Source organism: Oryx dammah, unplaced genomic scaffold (assembly GCF_014754425.2).
Source record: "Oryx dammah isolate SB20612 unplaced genomic scaffold, SCBI_Odam_1.1 HiC_scaffold_23, whole genome shotgun sequence".
Classification (NCBI taxonomy): domain Eukaryota; kingdom Metazoa; phylum Chordata; class Mammalia; order Artiodactyla; family Bovidae; genus Oryx; species Oryx dammah.
The window spans coordinates 13,642,830-13,669,020 of NW_024070207.1; positions in this window are offsets into that span (position 1 = coordinate 13,642,830).

Consider the following 26,191-nt stretch of genomic DNA (forward strand, 5'->3'; position numbering starts at 1 on the left):
TCTATTTGCCATGAAGTGATGGGACCGGATGCCATGATCTTAGTTTTCTGAATGTTGAGTTTTAAGCCAACTTTTCCACTCTCCTCTTTCACTTTCATCAAGAGGCTCTTTAGTTATTTTTTGCTTTCTTCCATAAGGGTGGTGTCATCTGCATATCTGAGGTTATTGATATTTCTCCCTGCAATCTTCATTGCCGCTGTGCTTCATCCAGCCCAGTGTTTATCATGATGTACTCTGTATATAAGTTAAATAAGCAGGGTGACAGTATACAGCCTTGATGTACTCCTTTCCCTATTTGGAACCAGTCTGTTGTTCCATGTCCAGTTCTGACTGTTGCTTGCTGACCTGCATACAGATTTCTTGAGGCAAGTCAGGTAGTCTGGTATCCTATCTGTTGAAGAATTTTCCACACATTGTTGTGATCCACACAGTCAAAGGCTTTGGCATACTCAATAAAGCAGAAGCAGATGTTTTTCTGGGACTCTCTTGCTTTTTCAGTGATCCAAGGGATGTTGGCAATTTGATCTCTGGTTCCTCTGCCTTTTTTAAATCCAGCTTGAACATTTGGAAGTTCATGGTTCATGTACTGTTGAAGACTGGCTTGGAGAATTGTGTACATTACTCTGCTAGCGTGTGAGCTGAGTGCAATTGTGCGGTAGTTGGAGCATTCTTTGGCATTGCCTTTCTTTGGGATTGAAATGAAAACTGACCTTTTCCAGTCCTGTGGCCACTGCTAAGTTTTCCAAATTTGCTGGCATATTGAGTGCAGCACTTTCACAGCATCATCTTTCAGGATTTGAAATAGCTCCACTGGAATTCCATCATCTCCACTAGCTTTGTTCATAGTGATGCTTCCTAAGGCCCACTCAACTTCGCACTCCAGGATGTCTGGTTCTACGTGAGTGATCATACCATCATGATTATCTGGGTCGTGAAGATCTTTTTTGTATAGTTCTTCTGTGTATTCTTGCCACTTCTTCTTAATATCTTCTGCTTCTGTTAGGTCCATACCATTTCTGTCCTTTATTGTGCCCATCTTTGCATGAAATGTTCCCTTGGTATCTCTAATTTTCTTGAAGAGATCTATAGTCTTTCCCATTGTGTTGTTTTCCTCTTTCTTCACACTGATCACTGAGGAAGGTTTTCTTATCTCTCCTTGCTATTCTTTGGAACTCTGCATTCAAATGGGTATATCTTTCTTTTTCTTCTTTACCTTTAGCTTCTCTTCCTTTCTCAGCTATTTGTAAGGCCTCCTCAGACAACCCTTTTGTCTTTTTGCATTTATTTTTTTTGAGATGGTCTTGATCACTGCCTCCTGTACAATGTCACGAACCTCTTTCCATAGTTCTTCAGGCACTCTGTCTATCAGATCTAATCCATTGAATCTATTTGTCACTTCCACTGTATAACTGTAAGGGATTTGATTTAGATCATACCTGAATGATCTGGTAATTTTCCCTACTTTCTTCAATTTCAGTCTGAACTTGACAATAAGGAGTTCATGATCTGACCACAGTCAGATCCTGGTCTTTTTTTTGTCAATTTTTTTGCTAACTATATAGAGCGTCTCTATCTTTGGTTGCAAAGAATATAATCAATCTCACTTCAGTATTGACCATCTGGTGATGTCCATGTGTAGAGTCATCTCTTGTGTTGTTGGAAGCGGGTGTTTTCTATGACCACTGTGTTCTCTTGGCAAAACTCTGTTACCCTTTGCTTTGTTTCATTTTTGTACTCCCAGGCCAAACTTGCCTGTTACTCCAGGGATCTCTTGACTTCCTACTTTTGCATTCCAGTCCCCTGTGATGAAAAGAACATCTTTTTGGGGTGTTAGTTCTAGAAGGTCTTGTAGGTCATCAGAGAGCTGTTCAACTTCAGCTTCTTTGGCATTAGTGGTTGGAGAATAGACTTGGATTACTGTGATATTGAATGGTTTGCTTTGGAAATGAACAGAGATCATTCTGTCATTTTTGAGATGGCACCCAAGTACTGCATTTCGGATTCTTTGGTTGACTATGATGGCTACTCCATTTCTTCTAAGGGATTCTTGCCCACAGTAGTAGATATATGGTCATCTGAATTAAATTCACCGATTCCAGTCCATTTTAGTTCACTGATTCCTAAAATGTCAACATTCACTCTTGCCATCTCCTGTTTGACCACTTCCAATTTACCTTGATTCATGGACCTAACGTTCCAGGTGCCTATTGTAAAGAACAATATTGCTCTTTACAGCATCAGACTTTGCTTCCATCACCAGTCACACCCACAACTAGGTGTTGTTTTTGCTTTGGCTCTGCCTCTTCATTTTTTCTGGAGTTATTTCTCCACTCTTCTTCAGTAGCATAACGGGTACCTATCGACCTGGGGAGTTCCTCTTTCAGTGTCCTATCTTTTTGCCTTTTCATGCTGTTTATGGGGTTCTCAAGGCAAGAATACTGAAGTGGTTTGCCATTCCCTTCTCCAGTGGACCACTTTTTGTCAGAACTCTCTACCATGACCTGTCTGTCTTGGGTGGCCCTGCACGGCATGGCTCATAGTTTCACTGAGTGAGACAAGGCTGAGATCCATGTGATCACTGGTTAGCCTTCGGTGATTGTGGTTTTCATCCTGTCTGCCCTCTGATGGATAAGGGTTTGTGAAAGCTTCCTGATAAATATATTTATATGTATATATATTTAAAATATAAATTTAATGAGTACATATAAAATAAGTATATTACTCATTAAACAAATATTTATTGAAGATCTAATAGATGCTGGGTACTGTGGAAGATTCAGGAGTTATAGTGATGGGCCAAACAGACATAGTCATGGACTAAAAGTGACTACAAGGAAATACATAAAAATCCAAATCCTTAAAGGCACATATGTCTGGCTGGGATTAAGGGTAATGTTTATGTTTCTCTTGAGCCTTCTCTATATTTTCTATAATTATATAATTCTTCAGTTCAGTTCAGTTCAGTCGCTCAGTCATGTCCGACTCTTTGTGACCCCATGAATCACAGCACACCAGGCCTCCCTGTCCATCACCATCTCCCGGAGTCTACTCAAATTCATGTTCATCAAGTTGGTGATGCCATCCAGCCATCTCATCCTCTGTCGTTCCCTTCTCCTCCTGCCCCCAATCCCTCCCAGCATCAGGGTCTTTTCTAATGAGTCAACTCTTCACATGAGGTGGTCAAAGTATTGGAGTTTCAGCTTTAGCATCAGTCCTTCCAATGAACACTCAGGACTGACTCATTTAGGATGGACTGGTTGGACTTCCTTGCAGTCCAAGGGACTCTCAAGAGTCTTCTCCAACACCACAGTTCAAAAACATCAATTCTTCAGTGCTCAGCTTTCTTCATAGTCCAACTCTCACATCCATACATGGCCACTGGAAAAACCATAGCCTTGACTAGATGGACCTTTGTTGGCAAAGTAATGTCTCTGCTTTTCAATATGTTATCTAGGTTAGTCATAACTTTCCTTCCAAAAAATCTTCCTTCCAATTGATACAAATCACTATGTCCTTGTGAAGCCTGACGCACAAAAATATATCTAAAGAGCTCTTGACATTTGGACCACTTCCATGGCCATCAGCTCTTTAAAGCCTCACAATTTTGTGGAAAATAGATAGGGCAGGGATTACCATGCCCACTGTATGGATGAAGAGACTGAGGCAGAGAAAACAAGTGATTATCTTGGAAAATAGAGTACAATTGGGCTAGAATCATAGCCATAGCATCAGGTTTCAGGGCTTTTTAAAATCTCTACTCGTTTCCCTGAAGATTTTGTGAAGGACAGAAGCCTCCCAGGGCTTTGCTCTAAATTCTTTTCCAGACATTTCACCCACTGGCTAAGCCACATTGTCTTTCCCTCTATTTTTGAAGTGACTGGATACCATGGAATTCCCAGGTAAACAAGAGAAATTGCCAAGTTATTTTACCTCTAGTCTCTCAAAAATTTAAAATCACGGAGGAGAAAGAACCTTGGAAAGCATCCCAACCTCCCATCCAAGTTGAGAAGATTGTTTAGAGGGCACCCGTGTTCCTGATCTGGCTTGCCCATCTCTCCCTGCCAGATATAGGTACCCCTTCTTTCCCACCTCTTTTGGAAAATCTGCTAGTTGACTGTTTGACTGAACAAATAAATTAGACTTGAGATAGGCCTGGGGCCTGGGACCCTTTGCTGCAGTGCTGCCATGCTTGCACCTGGACACACCTCTCCTCGAGCACCAAAATACAAAATAACTGTATGGGACTAAAAATAACTGTGTGCATGCTCAGCTGGGGCAAATTCAGCACCCAAAAGGTACAAACAAGACCAAAATACCCAACTATAGCCTTTGCAGCAAAGGGTCCCAGGTCCCAGCCTGTCTCAGGTCTTATTCATTTGTTCAAAGTCAACTAGCAGATTTGAGGAACCTGGAGCAAAAACAGGGTGTTGTGAGCAAAAGCAAGATACTGCTCATGCCCCTTGCACACAACACCACCTAAGGGTGGACAAAACACCTGAGCCACCCCTCTGCTGGAACCCTGGACTGCCCCTACCCTCGCCCCATGTAAGGAGGCCCCAGTGAAGCCTTGCCTGGGTTTCTCGACTGATCTCTAGTCAATTTTTATTGTTTGGGGAAGGCCAGGAACTCTGGTTGGTAACAGACCTAATGTCTTCTGGCTGGTGAGGGACTCGTGCCTGAATACAAACTTCTCATGACATTAGCACTGTAACTAGGAACTCTGAAGACACCAAACCCAAGTTAACTGTGAGATTTCAAACCAAGTAGCAGGCTAGCAAGGGAGTTTATCTCTGGTCAAGATGGTGTTTTGGTAGACCTGCTAAAGGTTTCAGAAAACCAAGGCAAGCTACCCTTTCCCACTGCATATAAGATCAGCCCCGTTCTCAGGGAGCTGGCTCTGCTGGAAGGGAGGACTGGGGATCCAGGCCCACAGCGACTCACCCTCCTGGCCTCTGTCAGGGGTTAGCAGATGCAGCCAGGCACATTGCCCTCAATTACTCAGTAGGAAGCAAGGGAACCTGGATCACAGGGAGCGGCTAGTGGGAAGATTCCAATCCTTCTGAGAAAAAACCAAATCCGTTTCCTATTCATTCACCTCCTAGATCCTGCTTCCATCCCCCCTAGCTTCCTTGAGTCCATGGCAAATCTGAGCTCTTTGTTGTCATCTTCTTTGCCTTGGTACTGGTCTCTACTTGAGCTTGCTAGTGCTGCTGCTGCAGACCACCCTCTATCCATTACAACAGCTGGCTCTTAGTTTGCTGCAAGGGAAAGTTGAGATTTTTGTCACTCTGGTTCTGCTTCATTGCCCCCATTTCAGGGCTTGCCCCCTGAGACACTTAGCTCTTCCCTCTACCCACCCCTCTACCCCCATGACTTCTCCCCAGACCTAAGGCTTTTTCCAGAAGCATCATTTTTAGAACCAAAGACACTGAAATTGGACTTAATTCAATGGTGGCTACAGCAGTCACCTGCCTGGTGTGGCTTCCCATGGCATCAGCGAAAGATTTCCTGTGCAGAAACGCAATTCAATTGCTTGTCAAGGCAATAATAATAATAACAACCAATATTTACAAATAACCAAATATGTGCCAGGCACTGTGCTAAGCAATTTACATGCATAAAATCATTTAATCCTCAAAAAAAAAGCCTATGTAATAGGCACCACTATTATCCCCATTGTACATTTGTTTTCAGTTCAAGATGGTAGGCTGAGCACAAACATTTAAGTCCTCTCCCTCCAGAGACCTCATTAAAATAATAGTACAGAAATTTTAAAATGCATAAACCCACCACAATAAAAAGAACAGGAGGGGAGCCGTCAGCAGATGAGAAATTTAAATAAATTTCTGAAGTCAGAAAGCATCTAGAGGAGTCCTAACTGATGAAGCATAGTAGAGCAAACAATCAGCTTAAGCTATGTGTGGAAGTGCTACAGCTAGAGGCAGCCTGCCTACCTTGCAAACCTTAGCAAGGTCTGGCCTTGCTGCGACTACGACTACGAGGATGACAAAGAGCAGAGTGAGACGGGAGGCCAGCAACAAGGCCTCACAACTGAACCTTTGTACAGTGAAGAGCTTACCCCTAGACTCCTACATGGAGATGATCTGGCAGCCAAATATTTACTTGCCCACCTGAAAACAAAGGGTTTCTTCTTTACAGAAATTGAACAAAGTGTCTAGACAGAATGAAGACAGCTAATTGGGTGCCATTACCTCAGAGTTAGGCCTTCCGCAGTTTGCTGTTTGGACCCTTCTCCCCAGAGCCCCACATCCCCTCACTAAAGATTCATAACCAGCTCCTTTCCCATCATCCTTAAGCAAAATCGGCCCATTGACAACGTCTGCTCATACACCCAGCTACCAGTGAGACTCTCTATTGCCTCATTTCAAAAGAGGAACAGGAAACATAGGAACATTAAACACAGAAAGAAAGGCTGGAACATTAGAGAGAAATCACAAGATAAATGGAACAAGCAGAGCTAATGCAGGGAAATAGCTTTAAATAAAACTCCAAGTAGCATTCACAGAGAAATCTGAGAATATATTGCATCTGTAAAACACGAATAGGAAGGTAGACAAAATAACAAAGGATACAACTGAGTTCTTTGCAAAATTTTTAATGTAAACCTTTGTATATTGTTTTTATATTTTGAACCTCATGGAAGTACTACTTATTTGAGATAAATGAGTTTAATTTTTTTAAGTGATGAGCTCTTGGAAAATGAAAATTTTGATTGGCAAAGCAAAAAGTCATGAAAGGTGCATTAGTTTTCCACTGCTGTGTAACAAACTACCACAGGCTTAGTGGCTGAAAACAACACACATTGATTATCTCACAGGTTCTGTATGGCAGAAGGCCAGGCACAGCACAGCAGGGTTTCCAGCTCAGGGCCACACAAGGATGCAATCAATCAAGGTGTCCCCAAGATGTATTCTTATCTAGATGCCAAGCTCATTCAGGTTGTGGGTAAAATTAAGTTCCTTAAGGTTGTAAGCAAACCCACAACTTCTAGAAGCCACCACTCTCTTTAGTTCACAACATGGTTGTCTTCTTCTTCAAAGACAGCAGAAGAACCTCTCCGACTTCTTCTGACTCTGATTGCCAGAACGCCTTTAAAGAACTCACCTGATTAAGTCAGGCCCACCCAGGATGATCTCACTTTTGATTAACTAAAAAGAAATTTTACTGGGGACTTGAATTACATCCACAGATTCCCTTCACCTTTGCCATGTAACCTAATCATTGGAGTAATGTCCCATCATATTCCTAGGTCCCACCCACAGTCAAAGGGAGGAGATTATACAGCGAATGTACACAGGGGGCAGGACTCTTGACCGCCATCTTAGAATTCAGCCTGTACTGTGCTTTGTCACTCAGTCATGTCTGACTCTTTTAGACCGCATGGACCGTAGCCTGCCAGGCTCCTCTGTCCATGGGGATTCTCCAGGCAAGAATACTGGAGTGGGTTGCCATGCCCTCCTCTAGGGGACCCTCCCAACCCACGGATTGAACCCAGATCTCCCACATTGCAGGTGGATTCTTTACCTTCTGAGCCAGCAGGGAAGCCCCAAAATACTGGAGTGGATAGCCTATCCCTTCTCCAGGGGATTTTCCCGACCCAGGAATCAAACTGGGGTCTCCTGCACTGCAGGCAGATTTTTCACCAGCTGAACTACCAAGGAAGCCCAGAAGATTGGAAATATCCCACAATGAAGAAAAAAATGATGATAAATAAAAGAGGAAAGAAAACCAATAAACAAAAAAATTCAAGAGGTTCAATGTGTATCATCCAAATATTAGAAATTCCAAAAGGAATGAAAAAGAAAGTTATCAAAGGAATGCTATAATCAGGGACTTCTCTGTTGATCCAGTGGTTAAGAATCTGCCTTCCAATGCAGGAAACATGAGTTTGATCCCTGGTCAGGGAACTAAGATCTCACATGCCACAGGGCAGCTAGAGTGTCTGAGTGGCACAACAAAGATCCAGCACAGTCAAAAAAATTTTTTAAAAGGAGTACTATTATCAAATTTTACAACCTTAATGGAAGATATGAATTTTCTAACTAAAAAGCCAACTAAGGGAATTCCCTGGCAGTCCAGTGGTTGGGACTTTCACTGATGAGGGACAGATTCAATCCCTGGCCAAGGAACAGGGATCCCACAAGCCTCGTGGCATGCCCAAAAGATTTTTCTTAAGAAAAATAAATATAAATAGGATGTGAGAGTTGGACCAGAGGTACCGAAGAATTGATGTTTTTGAATTGTGGTGCTGGAGGAGACTCTTGAGAGTCCCTTGGAGAGCAAGGAGATCAAACCTGTCAATCCTAAAGGAAATCAACCCTGAATACTCATTGGAAAGACTGATACTGAAGCTGAAGCTCCAATACTTTGGCCACTTGATGCAAATAGTGCCTCATTGGAAAAGACCCTGATGCTCGGAAAGATTGAGGGCAGGAGGAGAAGGTAGACGACAGAGCATGAGATGGTTGGATGGCATCACTGACTCAATGGACATGAGTCTGAGCAAGCTCCGAGAGATAGAAGAGGACAGGAAAGCCTGGTGTGCTTCAGTCCATGGGATTGCAAAGAGTCAGATATAACTTAGCAACTGAACAACAACAAATATAAATAAAAAGCCAACTGAATGTCATGCAGAATTATAGTTGACCCTTGAACAACATGGGTTTGAGCTGCCCAGCTCCACTTTTACATGGGATTTTCTTTTCCAGTAAATTTCTACTATAATAATACAGGAACCATAGATATGATTATATGCAAATTTTCAAAGTGAGGAGGGTTGGTGCCCTTAACTCCCAAGTTGGTCAAAGGTCAACTATAATTTTTTTTCAAAGCCCTAGTTTCCAGTCATATGCAAGGTATATATGCTGAATGCTAGAAAACACTTATGAAAGAAATCAAACCTGAGTATGGGCTTCCCTGGTGGTCCCAGTGGTTAAGAATCTGCCTTGCAATGCAAGGGATGAAGTTTCAATCTCTGGTCGGGAAACTAAGATACTTCTTGCTTTAGAGTAGCTAAGCCCTCGCACTGCAACTACTGAAGTCTGTGTTCCACAACTAGAGAGTGTGAATGCCACAAGGAAAAGATCCTGTATGATGCAAAAAAGATCCTGAGTGCTACAACTAAGACCCAATAAATAAATATCAAAAATATTCCTTCCAGGGCCTATATTCAGATAGGCAGCAGAAAGGAGAGGCCCCTTGAAGCTACCTGGTCAGGCGCCCTCTGCCCTGATGACCTGCCCCAATTTTGCCCTTCCCCAGGACTAATGGCCTGGAGGAGCTGAGCATGGGGCTAGCTTTTGGAACGTGGAGGTGAATGTGGGAGCAGAGATCATGAATAGCTCAGGGCGGTGTGTGGAACAGCTAAAGCGGGGTTGTATGTGGGAGGCTTCGGCCAGGACTGCCTTGGCCCCTCCCCCTCAAGCTGCACATCTAGCTGGGGCTGGGGGTTGAGGGTGGGAGGGGGTCTCAGCTCTGCTATTCCCCTCCCTTCACCATCCCCAGCACTAGCCCAGCTTCCCAGGCTGTTCTCAGAAGAGAGATGGCTTCCTGTGTTCTTCCTCTCGGATGGCAAGTCTGGGACAACCAGGGGGGAGTGGGATCACCCCCACTTCTAGTCCCTGGCAGAGACTGAGACTAAAGCATCACTAAATAAAGACCCCCCCAAACCCTAAAATACAAAAAACAAACAAAATATTCCTTCTATAATGGCTACCTCCCTCCCACCCTGCCCCCAATACAGACTGCTGCCGTCTCCTGCCTACCAGTTAGGCATATAAGATTCCCCCATCCATTAAACCATTGATCTCTCTGTCACTGACTCTGAGCTCTTTCTTCAGACTTGAAACTGGGCAAGTACAGGCCTGTGGGGTACAGCCCGACAAAACTGCACACAATGATATACCTCTACACAACCACTAGAAATTAAAATTAAAAGAAATATCACACCAAGTTAAAAAAAATATTTTTAATCATTTATTTATTTTTTTGGCTGCCCTGGGTCTTCCTTGCTTTGCAGGGGCTTTCTCTAGTCTTGTTGAGCAGGGGCTACTCTTCATGGAGGTGCTCAGGCTTCTCATTGCAGTGGTTTCTCTTGTTGCAGAGCACAGACTCTAGGCATGTGGCCTTCAGTAGTGCAGCTCATAGACTCAGCAGTTGCAGCTCATGGGCCCACCTAGAGCACTTGGGCTTCAGTAGTGTGGGGCACAGGCTTGGCTGCTCCTCAGCGTATGGGATCTTCCCAGACCAGGGCTGAATCCCGTGTCCCCTGCATTGGCAGGCTGATTTTATCCACTGTGCCTCCAGGGAAGTTTCATACCAAGTTTTGAAAAGGATGTCAAACAACTGGAAATCTGATTGATTGTTGGTGACATTTTAAAATGGTACAACCACTTTGGAAAACATTTGGGTAGTATCTTTTAAAGTTGAGCACGTACCTACCGTATGATCTAGTCATTCCATGCCTAGAGAGAAAAGAAAACACATATCCACACCAAAACTTGTACCCAAAAGTTCTTTGAGGCTATATTTACAATTGCCAAAGATTGGAAAGAACTCAAATGCCCAGTAAAAGCAAACAGATAAATTTTGATATAGTCATACCATGGAATCCTACTTAGCAATAAAAAAGAATTGACTTTTGATTCACACAGTAACATGAATGAATTTCACAAATATGACATGTGAAAGAAGTCAGACACAAAACTATAAATGCTGCATGATTCCAGTTATAAAAAGTTCTAATCTGTAGCGACAGGGTACTGTAGGGAGCAGGGCAGTGGTTGCCTTGGGATGGGGAGAATGAATTAAAAAGGGGCCCATGGAAATGCTGGGGAATGTTGCATATGTTTAATACCTTAATTGTGGTGATAGTTTCATGGATATATACATATGTCAAAACTTACAAATCGTGGGAATTCCCTGGATATCCAGTGGTTAGGATTCTGTGCTCCCAATGCAAGGGGCACAGGTTCAATCCCTGGCTGGGGAACTAAGATCCCACATGCCCTACAGTGGGACCTAAAAAAAAAATCTTACCAATTTTACACTTTCAACATGTGCAATTTATTATGATTACTTATGTCTCAATAAAACTGTTTTTTAAATTTATTTTATTTATTTGACTATACTGGGTCTTAGTTGCAGCATGTGGGATCTAGTTCCCTGACCAGGGATCCAACCCAGCCCCCCCACATTGGGAGCATGGAGTCTTAGCCACTAGACCACTAGGGAAGTCCCAAAACTGTTTTTAAAGATTGTAAAAATTACACTAACGTAATTGACCAACGATCACAAATGAAGTATACGTATGTATGATTCTATCATATGAAGACCGCAAACATATTTTATTTTAAAACCAGAGGGAAAAATGAACTTGTAGGTCAAACAAAAGCCTTTAATATGTAAGATGAATACATTTGTCTTTATACTAATACAGCCACAAAATATCGTCTTTGATCCTTTTACGAAGAAAAGGCCCACCAACGCAAAAGTGGCCCGTGAAAATCGTAAGACCTCCTTGTCTGCAGTGAATTATATTTTCAAAGTCACACTAATATAAACAGTATTTATTGGTTGTCAAATTTCAGAATCAGCCTATAAATAAAGCATAGTACATATAATCATAGCTATAGAAGAGAATGTAAATGTTATCAACCTTGGCAATGTAAAAGTACTTAATTACACATTTGAACAGAAACTATAGGTAGAATGGGAAAAAAGGTGGGAGGGCAGGGTACAGACCTGCATCATACTTGAACCATATCATACTTAATCGGATAAAAGTAAAGAGCTGAGAGAGGCTCTCTACAGTTGATGGAACAATATATAAGGGTTTACATACATTAATGTTATAATATTTAGTAATAGAACTATAATATTATATAGCTATACTGGGAGGCGTGGAGAAATGAAAGTGGGTGTACTGTTGACCACTGCACATACATCTATCATAGGAGAAATCCAATAGGTGAACGTCTCAAGTTGATAAATCAAGGAAAGAGGACAGAAGCATATTATTTAGAGAAATAGAGGTCAGTCAGCCAAAGAATTAAAAGAGAAAGGTTAAAAGTAGCACCCTCATGGAACTAACTGAAGGTTGAGGGGAGAGAAGCAAAGGATTCTGCTTGGTAAATTCCAAGTGGTTCTGTAGTGTTTGATTTTTTTTCAACCAGGTCCATGTGTTATTTTAATAAAAACGAAGTCAACTTGGACTTGCCTAGTGGTCCAGTGGTTAAGAATCTGCCTGCCAATGCAGGGAACACAGGTTGGATTCCTGGTCTGGGAAGATTCCACATGCTGCTGAGCAACTCAGCCCATATGCCCTTGCACCGAGAGCCCCTGCTCTACAGAAACAGAAGCCACCACAATGAGAAACCCACGAACCACAACTAGAGAAAGCCCATGCACAGCAATGAAGTCCCAGCACAGCCACAAATACACAAATAATTTTAAAAAGGAAAACAAAACATCTAACTACATTTCAAAAACTAACTTATGTACAGACTTTAAACAAACAAAAAAATGAAGTCAGTTCTCTTGCCTCTGTTATCCTCTACTTGAGCCTGGATCTCCAACTTATAACTATTCTAGTTATGCATGTGATGACTCAGTTAATGTCTTTATTCCCATTAGACTGTAAGCTCATGAGGACAAGAAACATCTTTTTTCACCACAGTGCCTAGCATAGAATACAGCCCAGGAATCAGGGTTGTGCCACACTTACAATGCTGGGAAATTCTCATTCAAAGGTCTATCCAAACTTCCCCTCTAGGAGCAACTGGCTGTTGAGATACAAAATGCCCTAGGGAAATTCCTTGGTGGTCCAGTGGTTAGGGGTCCGAATTTATACTGCAATAGGAACACGTTCAATCCCTAGTCAGGGAACTAAGATGCCGCAATTTGCAGCTGAAAAAAAGAAAAGAAAGAAAATGCCTTGTCATGGAAAGGCAATGTCTCCCCAAGGAGCAAGAGCAAGGATGGGCAGTACATGAGAAACGATCTAGTCAAATAATACTCCAGAGAGGGAAGGAAACCTTTCATAGTGGGGGTGTGAGCTGAGGAAAATCAGGTATGTGATTATCCCTCCAGTGCTGAAATCCTCTTAAAAAGAACATCAAAGAGTGCCTTGAAGGGGAAAAGAAATTCTAAACGGACCGCCTACAGGGAGAGTAAAGAAGAGGGAAGAGCAGAGGCACCTCTTAGCCTAGGTGAGATGAGCCTCCAGCATTTTGACACCAGCTGGGAGATGGCTTCCTTTCTGTTGGCCCTGGGCTTGTACCTGCCAGGTAAGCAGAGGCTTACCTGGAATCTGGGAACTGTTTGGTGGCTGAGCTATAGATTATCAGGGGTCAGAACAAGAGAGCCTGGAGTGGGGAGCAAGGGAAGCAGGCTGTCGTCATCTCATAGAGCCAATTCCCTAAGAATCTGGGGGACACCTGGGCAATGGTTTGGGCAAGGAAAGGTGACCTGTGGGGCCTCTCCCTCCTGACCTCAGTCCCACACCTGGCCACTGCAAAGTCATGGGTAGAGAGATTTTTGAGGTTCAGACAACCCCTCAGAACCACCTCCTGTAGGCTGGCTGAATTTTCCTGTAGAAAAATTTCTTATAATGAGGGGAACCCAGGGAATTCTCTTGAGGCCCAATGGTTACGACTCTGCACTCTCACTGCTGGAGGGCCTGGGTTCAATCCCTGGTCAGGGAACTAAGATCCCACATGCCACATGGTGCAGCCAAAAACAATAAAAAAAGAAAAATAATGAGCGGGACCCAAAGCAGGGTTGAAAAAAAGAGACATGAAAAAAAAGCCACTGAAAAATCTCAGGTGGCCCTGCTGGAGGGGTGTGCAGGAGGCGAGATGGCTCCCAGGGACAAGGTTCCTGGTCAGCAGATCTAGAGACCCTGCACCCGGAACTGCCTGTCTCCCTTTCCAGAGAGGCAACAAAGGGTTTCCTGGTTTCAGATTTGTTTACCAGGTGCCTGGAGCCTCCCTCTGGTCAGATTCCCCAGGGCTGGGTGAGTCAGAGTATATTCAGTAAACACTGTGGTCACTCTCTTTCTAGAGTAAGTAAGTCAAAGACAGGCGTTTATTTGACCCATTTTGAGCTACTGCTGAATGTAGCTTGGTTTGTAGCTGCTCCTCAGGAGACAACTGACAGGTTCTTTCAGATGAGAGAGGATGGGGAGTTGTGAGGAAAGAGATAAACACGGAGGCCATTTCTCATCAGTGGAGAGGGCTTGGCGTGGAAATCAGGAAAAATGCCCCTCCCCTGTTGGGTACAGTTCTCGGGGCCTAGAGCAAAGGCAGGACACGGTGTTCCAGCTCTCAGTGATTGAAAAAGCTGGTGATGGCACACTGCTTTGCAGCCGGGCTGGCAGCTTGCACTGTCCCCCAGTAACCCGGGGAGTCTCAGGCCTTAGAACGCAGCTCCTCGGATGCCTCAGCCCTCAACATCCACACCCAGAGAGCAGCAGCAGCCACTATGCTCTGAGGGCTGAGGAGCCTCTCTGTCGAGACAGCCTTAGTGTAGGTAACGGATTGAGAGAGAACTGCTTTCCTCCTAATGGCACTCCACATTCAATATCATCTTCTTATCCTGTCCCTGAAGGCAGGAGAGTCGTTAAGGACACACACTCTGGAGTCAGATCACCAGGGTTTGCAGCCCATCTCTTCCAATGGCCAGCTGTGCAGCCTCACACAGTTTACTCACCTTTTTATATATTCTTTAAAATTAATTAACAATTTATTTTTATCTGTGCTGGGTCTTTGTTGCTGCACAGGCTTACTCTGGTTGCAGTGAGTGGGGGCTTCTCATTGTGGGAGCTTCTCTCATTGTGGAGCACAGGCTCTAGGGCAGGCAGCTTCAGTAGCTGCAGCACGTGGGGTCAGTAGGTGTGGCGCCTAGAGTGCAGGCTCAACAGTTGTTAGCGCAGGAGCTTAGTTGCTCCGAGGCATGTGGAATCTTCCCGGGTAGGGAGCAAACCCTGTCTCCTGCATTGGCAGGCAGATTCTTTAGCACTGAGCCACAAGGAAAGCCCTACTTACCTTTTTTGGTGCCAGTTTTCCATCGTTAAAATGAGAGCAACAACTGTCTTTAACTCACACAGTTGTGAGGATTCAATGCAATAGGTAACAGGCCTGGCGCCTATTGAGTTCACTACGTAAGCTATTATTATATGGAATGAACAGTTCTTTATTTTCTCTTGCATTCCACTGCTCCTCTAACTTCAGATACCTGCTCTTCCTTTCCCCAACTCCATTTCCATCCAGACATTGCAAGTGTTTCAATGCTACATTTTCTTAAGAGAATTTCCTTTGGATCCTTTCCATCTCCTGTAGACCCTAGCACCAGATAATCATTGGCAACCAGAATTGGAAAGAAATTTTATAAATCATCTGGTTTAATTTGTTCTTTTTGCAGATGTCAAAAGTCAGAGCCAGAAAGATAAAGTGACTTAATAAAGATCATGCTGAACTAGAACCCCAGCTAACATCAGACGCCAAGGCCTAACCCACATTTAATTCTAGAAGATTCAACATATACCTGTTAAGGATCATGTGTGTGTGTGTGTGTGTGTGTGCGTGCATGCATGTGTGTGTGCGTGTGGGCAAATGCATGTGGTAATAGTCCAGACAGTGGGAGGGTTAAAAAATAGCCTCAAGTCACTTATCTTGCTGGGAAAATTGAATCTTGGGAGGTTGTGAGGCACTGTGTGTCTTGAGGAAACAGGGGTTTCTCTTCTTTTGTTTTATGTATAGACATGGATCTAGATCTCGTTTTATGTATATATTATTTTATATGTGTGAAAATACAAATATACGTATAAGTATATATAACTGAATTTAGATTAACGTGAAGAATTCAGTGAATTCTCCCACCATTTTTTTAAAAAATTTATTTGGCTGCTCCAGCTCTTAGTTGGCGGCATGCAGGATCTAGTTTCCTGACCAGGGACCAAACCCAGGTCTCCTGCATTGGGAGTGTGAAGTCTTAGCCACTGGCCACCAAAGAAGTTCCCCCTCCATCTTTTTAAGTATCATCCTTCTTCCCTAGTACAGTGAGCATATCTATGCTAAATGATGGGGTTTGTATACACTCATACATGGAACTAGGGTAGAACTGGTCTTGGGCACAGGTCCCTCTGGTCCTGAAGGTACCCAGCAGGTCCTCACTCTAAAAGGAGATGAAAAACAGGTGCCACTATTTGTGGTGGGAGCTAAGGAAATGACAATTCAAGGAAGACAAAAAGAAAGCAATGTAAGTCTCTGTGTGACCTGGAAGGTAAAGGAGACCTACTGATTACTCAAGGAAGGCTCAGCAGGGACCACAGGTAGGAGAGGCTCCTAGAAAAAGAACAGGCTTTGCTGAGAGCTGGAGAGTGACCATGAATAGAATGAAGTAATAAGTCCTGAATCAGGGGACCCCAGAGTGAAACCAAACTGGACTCTGGGTATTCACATAAAAATGATTCACAGAATGTGTTTGTCCCCTGGAGAGAGTCTTTATGTGTTGAGAAAGGCACAGTAGTAGTTGTTTATAGCTTACTATGAAGCAGTGTCCAGCAGAGTCTAATCAGGTGTCACGGACTGGAAGCCATGTTCCCAGGAAGGCAGGGAGGAGACCCAAGCTGCTGAGTTTGGTGCCAATTTCCTTACCTTCCGTAAACACCCCCCTAGGCTGCCTTGTCCTACCTCCTTCTGGTCAGGTATGACTGAATTCTCTCTTGTAACCTGAGACTGACTCTGAAACCTCTTCCAAAGAAAATGCTAAATAGGGTGCAGTGAGATTCTAGGTCTGAAGCCTTTGATCACCTTACATAGATTTTGGTACTGAGGTGGACCTCGGTATATTTGAATGGATGAAAAGAGAAAGGAGGAAAAAGGGGGAGAGGAGGGATGGGGCACTGCATTACACAGGTTTCCCTTGAACAGCAAGGAATTCAAACCCATCAATCCTAAAGGAAATCAACCCTGAATATTCATTGGAAGGACTGATGCTGAAGATGAAGCTCCATAGCTTTGGCTACATGATGCGAAGAGCTGCCTCATTGGAAAAGATCCTGATGCTGGGAAAGATTGAAGGCAGGAGGAGAAAGGGACAAACAACAGAGGATGAGATGGCTGGATGGCATCACCAACTCAATGGACATGAGTTTGAGCAAACTTTGGGAGACAGTGAAGGACAGGGAAGCCTGGTGTGCTGCAGTCCATGGGATCTCAAAGAGTCAGACACGACGGAGCAACTGAACAACAGTTCATTTCTCACTTTCTTAGAACAACCACTTTGTCCCAGCTTCCAGCTACTCAGAGTTCAGGAACTCAGAGCGTCCTGCTAGGCAAACACAATTGTTTTTAATCATAAAAAAATGTATTTACATGCTTCTTTAAAAGTAAAGTTTAGTCTCAGGAAACAGAAAGTGAAAACAATGGTTATTTGGCTCATCTGCAGACGCTGAGCCACCAGCAGAGAGAGCGTTGTATGAAAAACAAACTTCCCCGACTTCCCAGTTTTTTTTTCTTGGCTGCCTCTGGATTGATTAATTTCAGAGAAACTGAAGAAGATCCAAGGAAGAACCATCAAAATAATTTATAAAAGGAAGAAGCTACTGAATGGTATGAGGAGCTTCCAGTGAAGGGCAAGAAAAAGGGAGGGGGAGGCCCTGAAGGCTGAAAGCTAGGCAGTCATTGGGACTGCAAAGCTGCAGGCAGCCAGAACCCAGCATCAGGCCAGGCACTCTGGGAGATCAGAAGGAGCTCAAGGCTTGGCCCTCTCCCACAAAGGTAGGGAGACCAGTTTATGACCACAAAAGTCCAAATTACAGTCCAAGCCCAAAATACAAGGGCTACAACAAGGCACTCACTCTGATATGGTACAGTGAGAAGGTCTCAGTACTCAGCACTCAAAGGAGGATGGGACCTCTGAAAGAGATGGGGCTGGAGCCTAGGGGAGGGACACGATGTGGCCAGGCAGAAAAGAGGGAGAGAAACAGAGGCTGTAGAAAATGCAAGATCAAAATGCAGGAGGCAGGGTAGAAGCAAGGAAGAGTAAGGAGCCTTGCCTGGTGGAGCAGGCAGCTGTTGGGGTGGACTGTCCTGAGATGGGCGTTAGCAGAAGGGTTTGGATTCTCTGCTACAGGCTGCTGAGCAGGGGGGTGTCTTGGCACCAGCCATGCTTTAACACGATGACTCTAGTGATCATGGTGGATCGGAGGTGGAGACAGGGAAACCAAGTCTAAGACTACAGCCCTTAAGAAACCTCCTGAGCTCCAGCCCCTGAAAATATGCTCTAGTGCAGAGAGGGGCCAGGCCTCACCTGACAAAACAGCTAGAGCTCAAGCATATCTCCAAAGATGCAGCATGGCCTCCACACCCTGGGACCACGGCCTCCGCTCTCTCAGACCCACGAAGCCCCGGCACTGGTCACCATTCCAAGCACAACTTGGCAAGCTCAGGCCAGGACCAAGGACAGATTTCTGGGCCGATGATATCTCTGTTATAAATAGAGAATTTGACTCCAGGTGGGAAATTCAATTTGTGGGAGCAGATGAAATCTTCTGAAACCAAGATCTGATTTCGTGAGCAAATGTCCTTTGGTCTTAATGAACAAGAGGAGGAGATCAAGAAAAGAAGCTATAATTAGACTTTTTCCTTAAATAGGAGGCTTCTTGGATTACCAGGGAACTGCCTGCAGTGCCTTAACAAATGCCTCTCATTTCAGAGCCATGACTTTTGACGCAGAGGATGCCATTCAGTATCGATGCATCGCTTAGGGATGGTGGCAAAGTGCTTTTCGGCTCTTGTTATTCATTACGCATTCTCATCTCCAACCGCTGTCCTCTCCTCCTCCTTTCCCCAGCCCTACCCCACCAGAAGCCAGGAGAGGCTTCTGCAGGTTGAAAAAAATGAGATCTTGCGACAGAAAAGTTAATCAATTGACTCCAGGTCAAACACAGCAAGTTACTGACAGTCCAGCAGTGAGAACGTTCTAGTCAGGCCTTGCTGGGGGTTATTGCTTTAGCCCACTGAGACAAACAAACCAACGCTTGCTTTTCCTTGCAAAACTAATTTTTTTTTTCCTTTCCTATCTGGTGAATGGCAGCCAGAGGAACAGGAAACGAGGTCCAAAAAAGATAGAGGTGAGGAAGAGAGAAATTTAGTGACAGGAAAAGAGAATGGGAGTAGCCAGTTGAACCCTCCAGACCTGGTGTTACTGAGTCCTGTGCTTTGCTCTGGTGGCGTCAGCATGGAAAAGAGGTGGGGATGGTGTCAGCAGGAAACAATCGCTTTCTGCTGGTGTGATCCTGGACAGTTAGCCAATCTGAGCCTCAATTTCCTCATCTGTAAATGGGGATTATAGCAGCCTTACATGCCTCACAGTGTTATTGTGAAAATCAAATAAAAGCCAACCATGGCGCTGGTGGTAAAGAGCCTGCCTGCCAATGCAGGAGATATAAGAGATGCAGGTTTGATCCCTGGGTCAGGAGGATCCCCTGGAGGAGGGCATGGCAACCCACTCCAGTATTCTTGCATGGAGAAGCCCATGGACAGAGCAGCCTGGTGAGCTACAGTCCACAGGGTCGCAGAGTCAGACATGGCTGAAGTGACTTAGCACATATGCAGACAAGGATTCTCTGAAGGCAAACCAGGAAAGGGCTCCATACCCTCAAAGTCCTCAGCCGCCTGCGTCCACGGCAAGCATTTCCACTATTAATCACACATTTGGAGAAGGACATGGATAGTTTAGCTCTTGACAAGAATGCAAACTGTTGGGAATTCCCTAGGGGTCCAATGGTTAGGACCTTTCACTGCAGGGGGCACAGTTTCCATCCCTGGTCGTGGAATTAAGTTCCCACACTGCAGCATCATGTGGCCAAATGAAAGAAAGAAAGAAAAAACACACACACACACACACAAAAAGAAGGCAGCAAACTGTTGGGAGGGGAACTCATTGGCCCACTAGCAATACTGGAGTGGGTTGCCATTCCCTTCTCCAGGAGATCTTCCTGATCCAGGTATCAAACCCAGGTCTCCTGCATTGCAGGCAGATTGTTTACTATCTGAGCCACCAGGGAGGCCCACTAGCATGCAGTAGCACATTAACAGAGGCTTTCCAGGTGCTTCCCTGATAGCTCAGTTGGTAAAGAATCCACCTGCATGCAGGAGACCCCAGTTCGATTCCTGGATTGGGAAGATCTGCTGGAGAAAGGATAGGCTACCCACTCTAGTATTCTTGGGCTTCCCTTGTGGCTCAGCTTGTAAAAAAAATCCGCCTGTAATGCAGGAGACCTGGGTTTGATCCCTGGGTTGGGAAGATCCCCTGGAGATGGGAAAGGCTACCCACTGCAGTATTCTGGCCTGGAGAATTCCATGGACTATATAGTCCACAGGATCGCAAAGAGTCAGACACAACTGAGCGACTTTCACTTCCACTTTCCCAGGTGGTGCTAGTGATAAAGAATCTGCCTGCCAATGCAGGAGACATAAGAAACTGGGAGGTTCCATCCCTGGGTGGGGAAGATCCCCTGGAGGGGGGCATGGCAACCCACTCTAGTATTCTTGCCTGGAGAATCCCATGAACAGAGGAGCCTAGCAGGCTACAGTCCATAAGGTTGCAAAGAGTTGGACACGACTGAAGTGATTTAGCACATATGCATGCAGCAAATTAACAAGAATTCATTTATCAGATTAGTGCAGACCCCCAGGGCTTTAAGGGGAGGTGGATTTAAACACCCTTTCTTCCCTAGAGTCTTTCAAGAGACATTTATCTCTGGGTGATGTTTTCCTTCCAAAAAGCTCCAGATGCATCCTTCTGTAAGTGTGCAGCCCCATGAGAAGCTGTGGACATATGTTCGATCCTCCTTTGGGTTTTTTCCAGGGGAACCATAGGCACAGAGAAGTTAAGTCAAGTATCCATGACCACACAGTGGCCCAGCCAGGATGAAGAGCCTATCAGTTCAGAAGCACCCAGGCCTCTGCTCACTAGCCTGGGAATATGTCCTGTCATTCATCCAGTTTCTCCTTTCCAAATTTCACCCCACTCCCAGCCCAACCCACAGAGATAGGAGTAAGGGCTGGGAGGGTGTATCCTGGCAGCAGTGTCCCAAGCACAGGCCTGGACTCCCTTGCGGGGAAGAGCTATACTGACGGCAGCAGCAGCAGCAGCAAGCACTTGGCATCTGACAGGCTCCGTCAGCATCAATTTAAATTGGTGTTTTGCTTCCTAACTCCAGGAGGGCAAACATGCCTAAGATGCCAGCAGGAGGGAAAGAAGGAAGGCACACAAGGAAGCGATGGGCGATTCCCCAGAGTCTGTCAATTCAGCTCCAACTCCGAGGCCTCCCTGAGCCACTGGTCCTCTCTCCACGGGGCTCCCTGTGCAGGAGGGAGGCCGACAAGGAGGGCCAGTAGTGCAGAAGCTTTAAAGGAGAGAGAAAGAAAGATGGGGGGGGGGGGAGGGGAGGAAGCTCCAGAGTGGGGCCAGGGCAATGACAGGGTGCTGGTGGCGAGATTTTCTTACTCCTCGCCCTCGGTGGCCTCTCGTTAGACCCTGGCTCCCAACTCCCCCAGAGCAAAATTCGTTCTCACCCTGCTTTGTCTGTGCTTGGCTTCAGGTCTGTCCCAGGGCACTTGTTAAATATAGAGTCTGGGGGGGGGGGGGGGGGGGGTCCTGGCTGGCCCAGGAACCAGCCTTTTCACTGCAATGGGGTTGAGGCCCACAGCTGGAGAAAGGCGCCCCCTACCCCATGGCACACCAATAAAAGGTCCCTGGTCATTGTCTCATTCCCCTTCCAGCTCTGCCCTCCAAAAGGTGACAGGCAATCTGATAGATTTATTCAGGTGTGTGCATTAATAGGCACTAATGACTTAATGAGCTGTCCATTCTAGATAACATGTGCACTTTACCAGGACCTTCTGGAGACTAGGCCTTAACCCAAAGGAGAATTTCTGGCACATGCAACTGGAGGGTGTGAGGAAGGGGAAGGCTTGGGTCACATCAGGTGGGAGGCTGCCACTGCTCTCTAGGGGTGTGGCTGGTTCTGCAGGAGAAATTGAGCTTCACGGGAAGACAGGCTCCCCCTAGACTTCACTTCACCTCAACACTCCAAACCGTTTCAGTCATTCTTTTCTGTTCACCACAGTCTTCGATAGAGATAATGGGTCAGAAGTGAGCAGGTTCTGGGATGATGCGTTCACTCAGAGCTTCTCAAATAGGGGTCTCTATAGCTCTTGTGTAAGACTTTATTTTTTTCGGCTCCAAAATCACTGCAGATGGTGACTGCAGCCATGAAATTAAAAGATGGTTACTCCTTGGAAGAAAAGTTATGACCAACCCAGATAGCATATTCAAAAGCAGAGACATTACTTTGCCGACTAAGGTCCGTCTAGTCAAGGCTATGGTTTTTCCTGTGGTCATTATGGATGTGAGAGTTGGACTGTGAACAAGGCTGAGAGCCGAAGAATTGATGCTTTTGAACTGTGGTGTTGGAGAAGACTCTTGAGAGTCCCTTGGACTGCAAGGAGATCCAACCAGTCCATTCTGAAGGAGATCAGCCCTGGGATTTCTTTGGAAGGAATGATGCTAAAACTGAAACTCCAGTACTTTGGCCACCTCATGCGAAGAGTTGACTCATTGGAAAAGACCAGAATACCGGGAGGGATTGGGGGCAGGAGGAGAAGGGGACGACAGAGGATGAGATGGCTGGATGGCATCACGGACTCGATGGACGTGAGTCTGAGTGAACTCTGGGAGTTGGTGATGGACAGGGAGGCCTGGCGTGCTGCGATTCATGGGGTCACAAAGAGTCGGACACGACTGAGCGACTGAACTGAACTGAACTGAACTGATAGCTCTTGTGGGGTACATAGAGCCACAGGATTAACACAGTGCACCTTTATGGAGCTTCAGGGCATGCCAGGATATTGGAGTTATGCAATACTGACATGGTAAGTCAAACACCAGTGTGCTATGGGGGTAGAATCTGAAAATTCACATTTCTGAAATAAAAGGTAAGACGTTGAAGAAGAAATATGACACTTGGGGCCATTTTGGCCTTTACCTTCAGATCCTCATTTGTTCTGTTCTTAGGGATTCCACTGGTGCGTGCATGCGTGCGTGCGTGCGTGCGTGTGTGTCTGTAAAGGTTGAGAAGCACTGCCAACTACAGTCTGTGTTTACCTAATATAGATTAGTTTATCGGACTGTCTACGACTAGGATGGAGACATTTTGATGGAGGACAGAGACTGCATGTGGGAAAAACCCAGAGCCTGAGGGACTCTCTAGGGAAGGGCACACAAAGAGGATCCAGAAAGAAAGGGGCTTACTGAGGGGAGGAGCTGGGGAGGTGGCATACTGAAAGGAAATCTTGTTAAACCAATCTTCATTGGGTAAGTGAGATGAGCAGAAGCAGGGAAGGCTAAGGAGCCAGCAACACCAAAGAGGCCTGGGCTTTATGAATATAAATAGTGTCCCTCTGACTGCAGGCCTCAGAGAAGAGCCAAGACCCCATGTCAGTCACAGGGCATCACTGTAGGAAGAACCCTAGTTCTGACCCTGGGGGTTCCCCTCCTGTGACTGGATGCTTCCCCGCTTCCCCAGAAAGTTGTGTGGGAAAGGGGTATGAATCGAGCCTGGGAAGCTGGGAGCTAGCTGGGACCTGCAGAATGAGCAGGTGGCAAGGCCTGCTGGGCAGCTGCATTAGAGGGGAGAGGGTACCAGCCAGCAAGGCTTGGGAAAGGACCAATGGGCAGTTTGCAGCTCATTAGCCTGGGAGTTGGTCCCTTAATATATCTCCCAGCCCACACTGGGTGGGTAAGCACAACTAGCACACAAAGGGCCACTAAAAACCCTCTTAGGAAATTTCCTGGTGGCCCAGCAGTTAGGGGGCTTCCCAGGTGGCTCGGTAATAAAGAATCCACCTGTCAAGCAGGAGACAGGGGTTCAATTCTTGGATTGGGAAGATCTCCCGGAGAAGGGCATGGCAACCCACTCCAGTATCCTTGCCTGGAAAATCCCAAGGACAGAGGAGCCTGGCAGGCTACAGTCCATAGGGTCACAAAGAGTCAGACACGATCCAGTGACTACATAACAACAACAACCAGCAGTTAGAACGCACGCTTTTACTACTGAGGGCATGAAAGTGAATGTGTTAGTTGCTCAGTCGTGTCCAACTCTTTGTGACCCTATGGACTGTAGTCCGCCAGTCTCCTCTGTCCATAAGATTTCCCAGGGAAGAATACTGGTTGTTGTTGTTGTTTAGCTGCTAAATCATATCTGACCTTTGTGACCCCATGGACTGTAGCCCACCAGGTTCCTCTGTCCATGGAATTTCACAGGCAAGAATACTGGAGTGGGTTGCCATTTCCTTCTCTGGGGGATCTTTCCAACCCAGGGATCGAACCCTGGTCTTCTGCATTGCAGGCAGATTCTTTACCGTCTGAAGCCACCAGGGAAGGCATGAGATGCAGCCCCAAACAAACAAACAAAAATCAAACAACAACAACAAAAACAGATAAAAAACCCTCTTAGCTCATGTTGATGTATGGCAGAAGCCAACACAATATTGTAAAGCTATTATCCTTCAATCAAATAAAAAAGGAAAAAAAGCCCTCTTGGTAGACTTCCCTGGTGGTCCAGTGGCTAAGACTCTGTACTCCCAATGCAAGAGGAAGGGTTTGATCCCTGTTCAGGGATTTAAGAATTCACATGCCGCAGATAAAGATATCACAGGCCACGAGGAATATGAAAGATCCTGAGTGCCACAACTAAGACCTGGTGAAGCCAAATAAATAAATATTTTTAAAAATAAAAAGTCCTGCTTCCTATCCTCCATAGTGGCAAACCCTTTGAAATGGACTTTTCCTTCTGCATCTTTCTCTCTGGCCTCCTGCTTTTCTGGTTGCTCCTAGTTTCCCCCTGGATCTCAGGAACTTGGGAGTTTGGCCCCAGATGCTTTAGGATTTGTGGGCGTCTTGCCGATGGGCATGAGGGAGACAAAGGGCTGAAATATTAGAAAGTGGGTTTTCTCCTTGATCTTTTTAATTACACCATCCTTCCTTCTGCCACTGCTGCACCTGCCTAATTTCCCAGGGGCTGGGCCCCCTTGCTGCCTTAGGCAGATGCACTTCCTGCTCTTGCCATTGGCCATTGGTGATATTCTGCTCTTCAGTTGTTCATCTTTTCCTGGATGCTAGTGAATGACTGGGTTGTCCCAGCAGAGGCAGGGAGCTGAGTTTGTCTCTGGAAAAGGCTGTCTCAACTGTATAACCCCAGTTGGAGACATTATCACCATTGCAGTCAAATGGGCATGGGTCCAGGTCTTGGATTAGGCCGTAGCAGCTGTGTGTCTTTGTGGAGATTATTTAACCTCTCTGAGCCTTCATTTCCCTTTAAAGTAGTCATAATCATACTACCTACTTTCTCAGGTTTATTGTGAGGATTACATCTGCAAATGCACACAAAATGCTAGCATGGGGCCTGGTCCATAATAAGTGCTCAATAAAAGCTAGCAAGTGTCATTATTATCACTATTCATTGTCATTCTGTGGTTGAAATTCAGGTTCCATTACTTATTGCTATGTGAGTCTTGGCTACTTCCTCCTCCGTAAAATAAGGATGATCATGCTCCCTAAGAAAAGGGTTGTGATAATCGTGAAATGAGTTAATGCATGTAATGCTCTCGGGGCTGGCTGGAGGTCCTACCAGGGAAGTGGAACTAATTGTATCCCCTGGGATGAAGAACCGTCTGCCTTTTCCTAGGAGCATTACCAGAGTGCCCAGCTCACAGTGAGTGATGGGTGGATGAATGGTGGTTAGTATTACCATTATTATTGAAGGCTGAGAGAGTCTCTGTCCATTTATTCCTGGATTCTCAGTTAAAGGTGAGTTGGGTCACTTGGTCATTAAGTGTTGATTACAGTCTAAGGTGCCAGCGAGGCTGGGCTGCCTCCATCCACTCTCAGTGTGCCAGGGAGCAAAATAGTGCCATTATTAGCTTCCTCTCAATGTAGTGATTTCAATAGGAAATAAACTTTTGGATGGAAGATCATCATTTGTCATCCAGTTGTCATGAGATTTGAAGAGAATAAAAGTTTATCCCAAGGGGATCTTCCTCACCAAATTTCAGTGTGATTGGACTGAGGGTCCCAATTTTACATGCAAGTGTTTATTTTG